Below are 13448 nucleotides of genomic sequence, written 5' to 3'. Positions count from 1 at the left end.
CCAATGATAACGTATAATCATAGTCCATAATCAAAGCCAGGAAATTGACATTGCCACAACACATGTGTGTGTATATATATATATATATATATATATATATATATACACATATACGTGTATATATATATATATATATATACAGTATTTTATTTAGCAATAGTTACTATCAAAATGGACTTAGGGCCTACTTTTATAAAATTAACTTAGAAATTCATTTCAGCATTCTGTTAGGCATTTTGTGAAAAGCCAATAAAACTTTAAAACTATGTTGCCGTGTAAAAATGTCTACATTATGGTAACGGCAACTGAGAAGATAAAGCTGACTCAGGCTGGTTCTGACCTGCCAGGATTCTCCACAAGATTACTTTGCATTAGCTCTAGTCAAGATATTACTTCAAACTTTGAGGATTCTTGAATGATTTTTCCTTTAAAGGCCTTCAGATAGACAGACTGAGGTTCCACACCTTTGAATCTGAATCGTGTAACAACAGGAGGCAAACTGTGAGTTTCCAATCCAGTACTAAAGCTTGGGAATGGGGGGTATGGTGGTGGTATGGGTTCTTGTTTTTAAGAAAATACGCTTAGGTCCAACTAAGATACACTCAGAGACTGGTTTGCTTTGCAGACTAGACCATTTGACAAACGTTCTGACCCTTTTCCTCTCCACATTTGAATCATACACCTTTTAAGAGAAGTTTTGGTGTTTTATTTGGAAAGGAGAGAGAGGAGAGAATAGGGCAGAAGGTTCAAGTGCATCCGAAATCAGCTAGCCTGATGGTACCAAGCGAAACAGTGTAACTGAAGCATGTCTAATGCGATCTGAGGGTGTGAATTTTCATGCTTGCTTTTCACTTGAATGTATCAAACTTCAAGATACTTCTACCTAAGCAGCCCAGATGTGTTACTAGAGCGTGTTTAGACAGGCTCACCTCGGCTTTCACGTGATCTGCCCAGAATTCAGTGGCAAAGGTAGGTATAGTGTTTACGTTTTCCAGCACCTGCAGAAATGCTTTCACATCAGAGCAGCCCTTGACGGCCCTTTGCTTCTCAGGTCCGTGGCCACCTGGCAGGGCCGCAGGGGGGGTTTGGGATGGAGAGGGGGCTGGGGATGGTTGGGAAGGTTTTCCCTGCCTAGAAAGAGAGCTGCTGGCAGGCCATTGGGCTTACACGTGCCTCCACTATGCCGTCATCCTTCACCCTGCGATCCCATCAAATGGCCTGGAAGCCAAAGTAAGCCCACCCGTAGCAAGTTCTCTAAAACAGCATCCATGATGGCACGTGAATCTTCTCTTCCTCCCTCCCCCAACCAAAGTAAGAGGGGGAACCGAGGGGTTATAACCAAGGGACTGGTCCTTGGGAACGTACGAGCATTCGTCATCTTGAACTCTGTGCCCCGATGGGAAAAGGCAGCACCTTCATTCCTTGGAAATAACTTTGGATCCGTGTCAAATAAACATCTGAATCACATGCTTCTTGCATGTTTCTTCATTTCGCAGTTATGAGGGATTAGCCCAGCGCCTCCCCTGGGACCGCGTGACTTTTGTGCACACCCCTCTTGTGTAAGGCAGGATGAGTCTGTCTGTCAGGCCTGAGCTCTGAGTGGCCCTGGGCTCAGCACACAGGAAGCTGTATTTTGCCTGTGCCAGCTCCTCGGCCGTGCTGAGGTTCTTGCAGGCACTAGTGTCCTGTACACAGTTTTCTACCTAGTAACCGATCACAGCTCTTGGCTAAGCAGAAGCCGGGGCCGGATCCTGAGGTTCAGGGAGACCTGGGAGCCCGGCTCAGCGCACCCACAGCAGCCCACACGCATGATAAGACTTGTCTGCGTATCGTCCCGGCCTGGGAGGCTCTAATTACACGTCTGGGGCTCGCAGGAGCCCAGGTGGCCCGGCTCACAAGATCCCAGAACTGTGAAGATAGCGCGGGCACGGTTCTCACTGCCTGGGCAGCCGGATCAGGGAGGCTTCTCCGGGCCCCGTGCGTCATTTCAATACGAATTATGACAACCGCCTTCCAAAGACAACAGTCCATTTACCCAGGTGGCTCTTCTGCAAGCACTGCCACAATTTTATCCTCCCATCAAGGTTTCAGGCTCTACCTTTCTGGTCTTTCCAGCTCAACTTTCCACCTGCCCCCTAACTGGCACAGCAGAAAACAGCTGGGCATCGCGGCAGAGTCAGTGCAAAAAAGCACAATATCGAGGCCCCAGGCAGCCGTGTTCCCCCCACTCAAGGTAGCTTTGGCCTGAGAGGTGGCTCGCGGATGCCACTTTGACTGATTGAACCTGTTCCTGCATTTCCCTGACCGTGTTAACAGTCACCAGTTATCAGAAACGTGCCCTTTGCCAGCGGCGGTGCTGGGCACACGGAGATCTTGCGTGAAGCTACCAGCATCTGCCTTACAACCAAGCGACCTGGTTCAAAAGAAAAGATGCTTGGGACTTCCCTGACGGTCCAGTGGTTGGGACTCCGTTCTTCCACTGCGGGGGGTGGGGGTGGGGCGGCGGGTTCGATCCCTGGTTGGGGAACTAGGATCCTGCATGCCGCGTGGTATGGCCAAAAAAAAAAAAGAAGAAAAGAAAAAAGACACTTGTACGGAGCCGCGCGAGAAAGTCACTGTCACTGGGACCAAAATCCTGATTTGGCACACGTCAGAGGCTCATTGAGGAAAGAAAGGTGTGCCGTGGGAGCAGGTAACACAACAGGTGTTCAACCTGTCATCAGTCAGCTGTATGGGAGGATTTTGTGGACAGCAGCCAGAAATCTGTATTTATTTTTGTTTTCGAGGCTAGTTTTTTTTTTTTTTCTTCCAAGCTTACTGGATGCCGAATCAGTGCAGTTTTTTCCTTTTGCAAGAATCCGCACACTTTAACGCTAATAGGTTGGCACTTCTTTGGTTACTGATGAGTATCTCATAAAGAAATTGATTTACCAAACTGAAATTGTCATGTTTTATAGTTGATTTAGATGTGGTACATATATACAATGGAATATTAGCCATTAAAAAGAACAAGATGATGCCATTTGCAGCAACGTGGATGGACTTAGAGATTATCATACTGAGTGAAGTAAGTCAGACAGACTAAGACAGGTATCATATGATATCACGTATATGTGGAATCTAAAAACAAAAGGCTACCAATGAATTTATCTACAAAACAGAATTAGAGTTACAGATGTAGAAAATAAATTTATGGTTACCGGTGGGTAAGGGGGGGAGGGATAAATTGGAAGATTGGGATTGACACATATACACTACTATATATAAAATAGACAACTAATAGAACCTCTAGTATAGCACAGGGAACTCTACTCAATACTCTGTGATGACCTATATGGGAAAAGAATCTAAAAAAGAGTGGATATATGTATACGTATAACTGATTCACTTTGCTGTACACTTGAAATCCTCATTTTCTTTCTTTTTTTTTTTAAATTTATTTATTTTTGGCTGCATTGGGTCTTTGTTGCTGCGCGTGGGCTTTCTCTAGTTGCGGCGAGTGGGGGCTACTCTTTGTTGCGGGCTTCTCATTGCAGTGGCTTCTCTTGTTGCAGAATACAGGCTCTAGGTGCATGGGCTTCAGTAGTTGTGGCTTGCAGGCTTTAGAGCGCAGGCTCAGTAGTTGTGGCATGCGGGCTTCGTTGCTCTGCAGCATGTGGGATCTTCCCGGACCAGGGCTCGAACCCCTGTGCCCTGCATTGACAGGTGGATTCTTAACCACTGTGCCCCCAGGGAAGCCCCAAATCCTCATTTTCAATGTTTTCCTCTAAAACCTGGGGTATCATCAGTCTATAGACATCTTCTATTCATGTCTTTTTTTTTTTCTTAAATCATATTCTTAATGGTTCTATGTATTCAGTAATCCTAAAAAGACAGATTTCTGGATACAGAGTTTTCTCTGAACAGCCTTACAGGCAAAAAGAGGTGTTACCGTCCCACCCAGCGTGCATTATAATTCTGTCGTTGCTTAATCCCCACCCAAATGCCCATTTCCAGCTATACAAACTTATATTATTCTTTCTGAATCATACATACATGCCACACCCTGAGTTGCACGTAAAACTTTGCTGTGTTATTTCTACATCACTGTGTCCTGACGCAAGCTGTGGCTAACTTAGAAGCCCTTGTATATTTTTCTGGACTCATTTATCACCTCACTTCCCCGTAACTGGTTCTAGGTGGGAATTTCATGGAAAGGTTTTCTTCTGAAATTCTGTAGCCTAATGTTGAGGATATGTTTTCAACCCCTCTCCCAGTTGCAAATCCTGACGTCAGCAGGTCTTTCTCCTTTAAGTTTGAACCTCAACCAGGACAAGAGACACTGTATTATTCGGAGGGGTGCAGAGCCCCTACCCTGTGGTCCATAACCAGGAATGTGATGCAGGCGAGCTGTGGGGACCCATCCATAGCCCAACGCAGGTGGGCCTCCTGCCTCCCTGGTAAACATATCCTGGAGTCCCCTGAAGTCAAGAATAAACCTGGGACCTCCCTGGCGGTCCAGTGGTGAGGACTCCGCGCTCCCACTGCCATGGGCCTGGGTTCAGTCCCTGGTTGGGGAACTAAGATCCCACAAGCCACGCGGCGAGGCCCCCCGCCAGAAAAAAAACACAAAAAAACCTTTAAGTAAAAACCCAAAATGTCTATTGGCATACCGGACTGTTTCAGGAATTCACGAAAGATACAGAGTAGATAGGTGTGGTTTGTTGGAGAAATAGGATCAAAGGAAAAGGAAACCTAAAATATTCACAGGCAGTGACTTCTGTGAAAGCAGTCCAAGAGTTCTGAGAAAGTTCTGTGTTTATGGAAATGGAACAGGAAGCAGCCCTGGGGCAGTAGTCAGGGTGATTATCTGGGGAACCACTTTCGGAGTATCCGCTGGCTAGCGGCGGCTCCCACTCCCTTCCCTGTACTAAACCCGTGCCAGTGAGTGTCTGCCTCCAGGCTAGAGCGTTAGTGTCCAAGAGACAGGCAAGGCCCCAGGCAGCAGGAAGTCTCTAGGTGGGACGGAAAGCCCTTCCCGATGAAGAGGACCCATCCCCACTGCACACCCTGTCAGAAGCACGGACCCTCCTCTTCCAAGCACATGTGATCAGAGCCTGGATCCACAGACAGCAGAATTGGGGGTTTTCAAACACAAATAGGAGCCTAAGATTAAAAATCACCAAACATCTGAAAACCAATGAATGTCAAGAAGAGCACACAACTCTATAAACAGAGACCAGCACCCATGCAAAGATTTCACAAAGTAAACAGGTGTGGAAATAACCCTCAGACACAATATTACAAGACACAAAACCAAGGTATTATGGGAAAAGTCCGAGGAACAGCAAAGGAGAAGAAAAGTAAAGAGGCGTTTAGAATCTGAGGAGACAGGAACAGAGAGTGGCATGAAAGAAATAATTAAAACATAATGGAAGAAAATTTCCCAGATCTGAAGAAAGATACAGGTCTTCACATGGAAAGGGCCCTCGGGTGACAAAATGACTTACTTGGAAATAAGACACACCCTTACACATTTCCCAAAACTTCAGAATACCGAGAGAAAAACAAAAACAGAAAACAACACCGTTTCCAAAGGAAAATAAGCAGAAAATTACCCTCAAAGAAGTAAGAATTGTATGAGCCCCAGCAACATAGGATGCTGGTGGAAACTGGAGCAATGTCATCAAGGTTCTAAGAAAAAAGGACTTTGAACCCAGAGGCCTTTACTCAGCCAAATTAGCATTCACGTGAAAGGTCACAGCGAAATACTTGGGGCATATAAACCTCAGGAAGTCTGTCACTCTCAGATTTGCTCCCTGAAGGAATTTCTCAAGGATTGCCACATAGCAAGACACAAAGAATCCAAGAAGGAGGTAGCTATGGTATCCAATGGGCAGTGGCCAACAGAGCAGCCATTACAGCTTATAGTGAAGTTTAAATAGTTTTTATGCATAGCTAAAAAATGAATAATAATAGAGAACTAAGATCCCGGATTAATTCAAGGAAAAGGAGAATGAGAAGGGAAGTGAAAACAGACTCAGGTTTTGGTCTTTCGGGAGGAGAGGATAGAATTGATTAATTCTGGATATTATTGAATACTATTAGTGTACATTAAAAATCTAGAGGAGGGGCTTCCCTGGAGGTCCAGTGGGTAAGACTCCACGCTCCCAATGCAGGGGGCCCAGGTTTGATCCCTGGTCGGGGAACTAGGTCCCGCACGCATGCCGCAACTAAGAAGTCCGCATTCCGCAACTGAAAGATCCCGTGTGCCGCAACTAAGACCCGGCACAGCCTAAATAAATAAATGAGAAGTGTCAGGCTCCCTAGGAAACCATTAAAAATTAAGCTGTAAAATATAGAGAGTGGCATGGGAATTAAAAAAAAAATCTAGAGGATAGGAGACGATGTCTGAAGTAGGTTCCCGCTTCTCCATTCTTTGCCCACTGAATAAAGCTTGCTGTTCCAGTCTCAAAAGACAAAAAATCTAGAGGGTAAGTTCCACCTCAGGTAATAGCACAGAAGCTATTGAGAGTTAGAAACTCGGGAAAAACATAACAAACAACTAGGTGAAGACACAGTGCCCTAGACGGAAGGAATCTCGGGGTGGTCCACCTCATCTTACAGGGCTGAAAAGACAGAAGCTGGATTTAAGGGCTGCCAGAGTAGCTGGGAATTGAGGGAGGGCAGATCCTGAAAGGAGGAAGCCCCCAGATCTGTGTACAAATAACCCTTCAAGCCTGGGCTGATTGCTGAACCTGGTATGTACGGGTCATGCCTCCAAGGAGCCCAGTTGAAAGTGCCAAGTGGAGAGACAGAGGACTGAGCAGAGATTTCAGCAGCTGCCCGACTGCAGACTCAGAGTTTGGAATTCAAGTCCACCCTAGTTCGAGGTGTTTGGTAAACCCCCTGGGCTTTATACTAAAACCCCAGAAAGGCCATGTTTTAGAAGTGAGGCCCGTATATACACACACATACACATACATACATACACACAGTGGAATATTATTCAGCCATAAAAAAGAATGAAATAGTCCCATCTGCAGCAACATGGATGGACGTAGAGATCATCACACAAAATGAAGGCACTGAGGGCAAAACTGAAATAAACATACCCTAACAAAGCCTAGAACTGAGCTGCCACAGGACCAAGTTTATCTGCCAGTAATTTAATGGCCTTCTAGAACAAAGTTCATCACCTTTCAGAGGAAGTTGACAGAAACTATGTGTCTGTCATGATGTATCACCCATAATGTTCAGTGTACGATCAGAATTTATGAGACACGCAAAGAAGCAGGAGACTGCATCCCATAATCAAGAGAAAAAAGCAGACCCACAGAAGAGCCAGACACTAGAATTAGCGAAGACTCAAAAATAATTATTATAAATATGTTAAAGATTTGACAGGAAAAGAGGGATATAATGGGTGAAGGTATAGGGATGACTTTTTAGGAGCAATATAGAAACACTAAAAAAGAGCCAAATGGAAATCTTAGACCTGAAAAATGCTATATCTGAAAGAAAAAATTTTAGGAGATTGAAAGCAGATTGGATACTGCAAAAGAAAGGATCGTAATGTGAACATAAAAACAGGTAAGTAGAAGGTATTCAAACTACAGCACAAAAAGAAAATCGATTGGAAACTTGTCCCAAGTGGGATGGTAGAAATTGGATGTACACCTTCTAAAACACTTGAAGAAAAAGAAAATGAAACTTTAAGAGAGTGATCAATCCAAGAAATGGTAAGAGGAGAAATTTAATATGAAAAATCATGGTAAAAAGCAAACATAAAATAAGATAGCAAGAATAAGTCAAAACATTCCAGTAATCACAAGGGGTATGAATTAAATTCCCATTTACACTCTTTGGCAGAAATTGCAGCAATACCTTTTTAGATACGCCTCCTAGAGAAATGGAAATAAAAACAAAAATAAACAAATGGGACCTAATGAAACTTGAGCTTTTGTACAGCAAAGGAAACCATAAATAAAACAAAAAGACAACCTACAGAATGGGAGAAAATATTTGCAAATGATGCAACCAACAAGGGATTAATTTCCAAAATATACAAGGAGCTCATACAGCTCAATAACAAAAAAACAAACAAGCCAATAAAAAATGGGCAGAAGACCTAAACAGACATTTCTCCAAAGAAATCACACAGATAGGGCTTCCCTGGTGGCGCAGTGGTTGAGAGTCCGCCTACCGATGCAGGGGACGCGGGTTCGTGCCCCGGTCCGGGAAGATCCCACATGCCGCGGAGCGGCTGGGCCCGTGAGCCGTGGCTGCTGAGCCTGCGCGTCCGGAGCCTGTGCTCCGCAACGGGAGAGGCCACAACAGTGAGAGGCCCGTGTACCACAAAAAAAAGAAAAGAAAAAAAAAAATCACACAGATAGCCAACAGGTACATGAAAAAATGCTCAACATCACTAATAATTAGAGAAATACAAATCAAAACTACAATGAGGTATCACCTCACTTTGGTCAGAATGGCCATCATCAAAAAGTCTACAAATAATAAATGCTGGAGAAGGTGTAGAGAAAAAGGAGCCCTCTTGCACTGCTGGTGGGAATGTAAATTGGTACAGCCACTGTGGAGAACAGTATGGAGGTTCCTTAAAAAACTACACATAGAGCTATCATATGATTCTGCAATCCCACTCCTGGGCATATATCTGAAGAAAACTATAATTAGAAAAAATGCATGCACCCCAAAGTTCATTGCAGCACTATTTACAATAGCCAAGACATGGAAGCAACTTAAATGTCCACTGACAGATGACAGATGAATGGATAAAGAAGATGTGAGATATATACACACACACACACACACACACACACACACACACACATACATACATACATACACACAATGGAATATTATTCAGCCATAAAAAAGAATGAAATAGTGCCATCTGCAGCAACATGGATAGACGTAGAGATCATCACACAAAATGAAGTAAGCCAGACAAAGACAAATATATGATATTGCTTATATGTGGAATCTAAAAAAAAGAAAAGATACAAATGAACTTATTTACAAAACAGAAATAGACCCACAGACATAGAAAACAAATGTATGGTTACCAAAGGGGAAAGGGGGGTAGGGATGAATTAGGAGGTTGGGATTAACATATACACACTACTATATATAAAATAGATAGCCAACAAGGACAGGGAACTCTACCCAATATTTTGTAATAACCTATAAGAGAAAAGAATCTGAAAAATAATATATATGTATGTATATATGTATGTATAACTGAATCACTGTGCTGTACACCTGAAACTAGTAGGACATTGTAAGTCAACCATACTTCAGTAAAATAAAATTTATGTAAACAACAGCAAAGAAGATGAAGGTGACATTAAAAATAGAGACTTTCAGATTAACGACAACCAAATTGATATGTTATTCGCAGAAGACACACGTGAAAAGAAAGTTATATGTTAGTTGGAACTGCTTTTGAATACAAATAACAGAAACACCAACTACAGTGTCTAACAAAGTGGGTTTATTTTTCTTGTAGAAGTCTGGAAGCACGTGGCTGCTGGTGTTGGTTCGTCAGCGTAGGGGCGGTATCTCTGCAGTTCTCTTGGCCTTTTCTTCATGGTCACAGGATGGCTGCCAAGGCTTTACGCATTACATCCACATTGAAAGCAGGAATGGGAAAAAAACAACACTGGTCCCATGGCTTCCTCTTTCAGGAAAAGCAAAAACCTTCCCAGAGTTCTCAACAGACTTCTGCTGGTGTTTCAGTAATCAAAACTGTTGTCAGGGCTTCCCTGGTGGCGCAGTGGTTGAGAGTCCGCCTGCTGATGGAGGGGACACGGGTTCGTGCCCCGGTCCGGGAGGATCCCACATGCTGCGGAGCGGCTGGGCCCATGAGCCATGGCCGCTGAGCCTGCGCGTCCGGAGCCTGTGCTCTGCAGCGGGAGAGGCCACAACAGTGAGAGGCCCACGTACCGCAAAAAAAAACAAAAAACAAAAAACTGTTGTCAGCTGGCAAGAGGGGAGGTCACCCCAGCTTATTTAGTAAAGGCAGACAAGAGATAAGGGATTTCGAAATGAATGCTCCATAGCCAGTGAAGAGTGTCTCACACAGGTTCAAAATACAGGGATGGAAAAGATACACTAGGCACAGGCTGACAAAAGGGTAACAAGAACTGGGAGGCTGCAGAGCGGTGAGAAGCAACCCAGTAGCTCTGAGCAGGTCATGATCAACGGACTCAGCCCGCTTTTCAACTCCTGTATTGTAGAGGCTGGAACGTAAAAACCTAATTTCTGATGCTCTTTTGCAGCTAGACTCTAGACATGAATTAGGTTCTCCCAACTGCATGGACCTGCATGAGATTTGGTAGCTGGAATTGAGGCCAAGACTGTTGTTCCGCTGGCAACCAAGGTCATGACGAGGAGTGTAAAAGATTGGCAGTGGCCAGACTCAGCATTTCAGGGTTTTATCAGCAGCTTTGTGGGTAGATATGGTCATTATGGAAACAGCCGCAGCAGCAGTGGCCTCCTAACCCTGGCTTCCTTATGCCTGAATCAAAACTACACTGATGTGGTCTTCAACTCAATAGTTCCAGGGGAGCTTTCCTGATTTACCACACCTCCAGTTTTTCCAGTGATTTTATAAGCACCTAATTTCCTGTTTTAAACCCCTTTCTGCTTAAAATACACTGAGTGGTTTCTATTTCCTGCACTGAACTCTGAAACTGGTAACACACACAACCACTCAGGTCTTAGAATGATAGGGCCCCTCAGGTGACTTTCAGAAGTAGTGTAAACCCTCTCTGGGAAGAGCTCAAACTCAGTCTGAACCTCAAAGAATCCTATAGAATTAACAATAAAAGAAAGGAAAATGAACACTTCCCAAGCAAAAACCACAAAACACACAGGGAAACAAAGCACCATAAACAAAAACAGCAGGAACCACAGACAGCAGAGACAGAACTGCAAAGACTTTGGATTTGGGAATTATCAGACACACACGGCTATATTTAACATAGATAACCAGTGAGGACCTACTGTATAGCACAGGGAACTCTGCTCAATACTGTGTAACAACCTAAGTGGGAAAAGAATTTGAAAAAGAATAGTTACATATATATGTGTAACTGAATCACTTTGCTGTACACCTGAAACTAACACAACATTGTCAACCAACTATACTCCAATATAAAATAAAAATTTTAAAAAAAACATAAAAAACACATATGTTTGGTATATTTAAATAAATAAACATGTGCCTACAACAAATAGATTTGAAAAAGAATAAAACATTTTAAAGTAAAATTAATATGTAACAGGGCTTCCCTGGTGGCACAGTGGTTGAGAGTCCGCCTGCCGATGCAGGGGACACGGGTTCGTGCCCCGGTCCGGGAAGATCCCACATGCCGCGGAGCGGCTGGGCCGTGGGCCATGGCCGCTGACCCTGTGCGTCCGGAGCCTGTGCTCCGCAACGGGAGAGGCCACAACAGTGAGAGGCCCGCGTACCACAAAAAAAAAACCAAGAAAGCAAAAAAAAACCAAAAACAAACAAAACAAAACAAAAAAATGTAAAAAGAGAGGTCAAGAGATATGAAACATATAATAAAAGGAGGTAAATTACATTATCTGGAAGGAGAGACAAGAGGGAATGAGGAAGAAGCAATATTTGAAAAGATAATGGATGAGAATTTGCCAGAATTGTTGAAACATACCAAGGCTCAAATCCAGAAATTCTAATAAATCCCAGCAGATTAAAAGGAAAGAAGGAAGGAAGGAAGGAAATAAATCCACAAATCATGGATTTGCAGTGCAAAACACCAGAGGAAAGGAAAAGTTTTAGAAGCAGCCAAAGCAGGAGAAAAAAAAAAATCACCTACAAAGGAATAACAATTAGATGACTAAATTCTCAGCTGCAACAATGGGAGTCAGAAGAAAAATGCTAGTTAAAAGAAAACATTGTTGGGGACCTCCCTGGTGGTCTAGTGGTTGAGACTCCGCACTTCCACTGCAGGGGGCGGGTGTTCGGGGAACTCAGATCCTGCATGCCGCGTGGTGTGGCCAAAAAAAAAACACTGTTGGGCCAGATTTTTTAAAAAATAATTCTTCTCTATGCTATTCACAAGAGGTGCTTCCAAAACATAAGGACACTAAAAATTTGAAAATATAGAAAAAAGTAAACCACAAAGTAGTGGCCAAGAGAAAGCTGAAATAGCTTATTAAACATCAGACAAGGGCTTCCCTGGTGGCGGCAGTGGTTGAGAATCTGCCTGCCAATGCAGGGGACACGGGTTCGAGCCCTGGTCTGGGAGGATCCCAGATGCCGTGGAGCAACTGAGTCCGTGAGCCAGCCACAACTACTGAGCCTGCGCGTCTGGAGCCTGTGCTCCGCAACAAGAGAGGCCGCGATAGTGAGAGGCCCGCGCACCGTGATGAAGAGTGGCCCCCGCCTGCCACAACTAGAGAAAGCCCTCGCACAGAAACGAAGACCCAACATAGCAAAAGTAAATAAATTAATTAATAAACAGAAACAGAAAATTATCCAAAAAAATCAGACAAAATAGACATTAAAGCAAAAAGCAATAAAGAGGACTACTACATAGTGATTTTTTTAAAATCCAGTTTACCAGGAGGAGATAACAATTCTGAACTTATATGTATCTAATAATATAGCCTCGAGATATACAAAGCAAATATGTACGCATCTATGAGAAGAAACTGACAAAGCCACCATTACGGTGGGAAAGTTGAACACACTTCTCTCAGTAACTGACATATCAAGCATATAAGAAATAGGTGCGGACAGAGAAGATGTGACTAGCACAGTTAACACACTTGATGTAATGAATATATAAACATCGCACCCAGCAACTAAAGAATAGAGTTTTTTACTGAAGTAAGTATAGTTGATTTACAATGTTTCAGGTGTACAGCAAAGTTATTAAGAATATATATATATATTTTTCAGATTCTTTCCCAAGAAGGGACTTTATTTTTATTTTTTTGCGGTACGCGGGCCTCTCACTGTTGTGGCCTCTCCCGTTGCAGAGCACAGGCTCCGGACGCGCAGGCTCAGTAGTTGTGGCTCACGGGCCCAGCCGCTCTGCGGCATGTGAGATCTTCCTGGACCGGGGCACGAACCCGTGTCCCCTGCATCGGCAGGCGGACTCTCAACCACTGCGCCACCAGGGAAGCCCAGGAATAAACATTTTTAAACTAAACTTTTAACTGAATGAGAACATAAATAGAGAAGAGTACACAGATCAAAAATATATGACTCGACAGTCCTCGCGGAGAGTCGCCGCGGTTTCTTGCTTCAACAGTGCTTGGACGGAACCCGGCGCTCGTCCCCCGTTCCGGCCGGCCGCTCAGAGCCAGCCCTCGCCATCACCTCACGGCGCCCTCCGACCGCCCCAAGGTCCCCGCCGCTGTCGTTACAGCGCCGCGCAGCCACCGCCACCGTTTCACCTCAGCCGCCCGCC

The sequence above is a fragment of the Stenella coeruleoalba genome (assembly GCF_951394435.1).
Source record: "Stenella coeruleoalba genome assembly, chromosome: 1".
Lineage (NCBI taxonomy): Eukaryota > Metazoa > Chordata > Mammalia > Artiodactyla > Delphinidae > Stenella > Stenella coeruleoalba.
Note: the sequence above shows the minus strand (reverse complement) of the source record.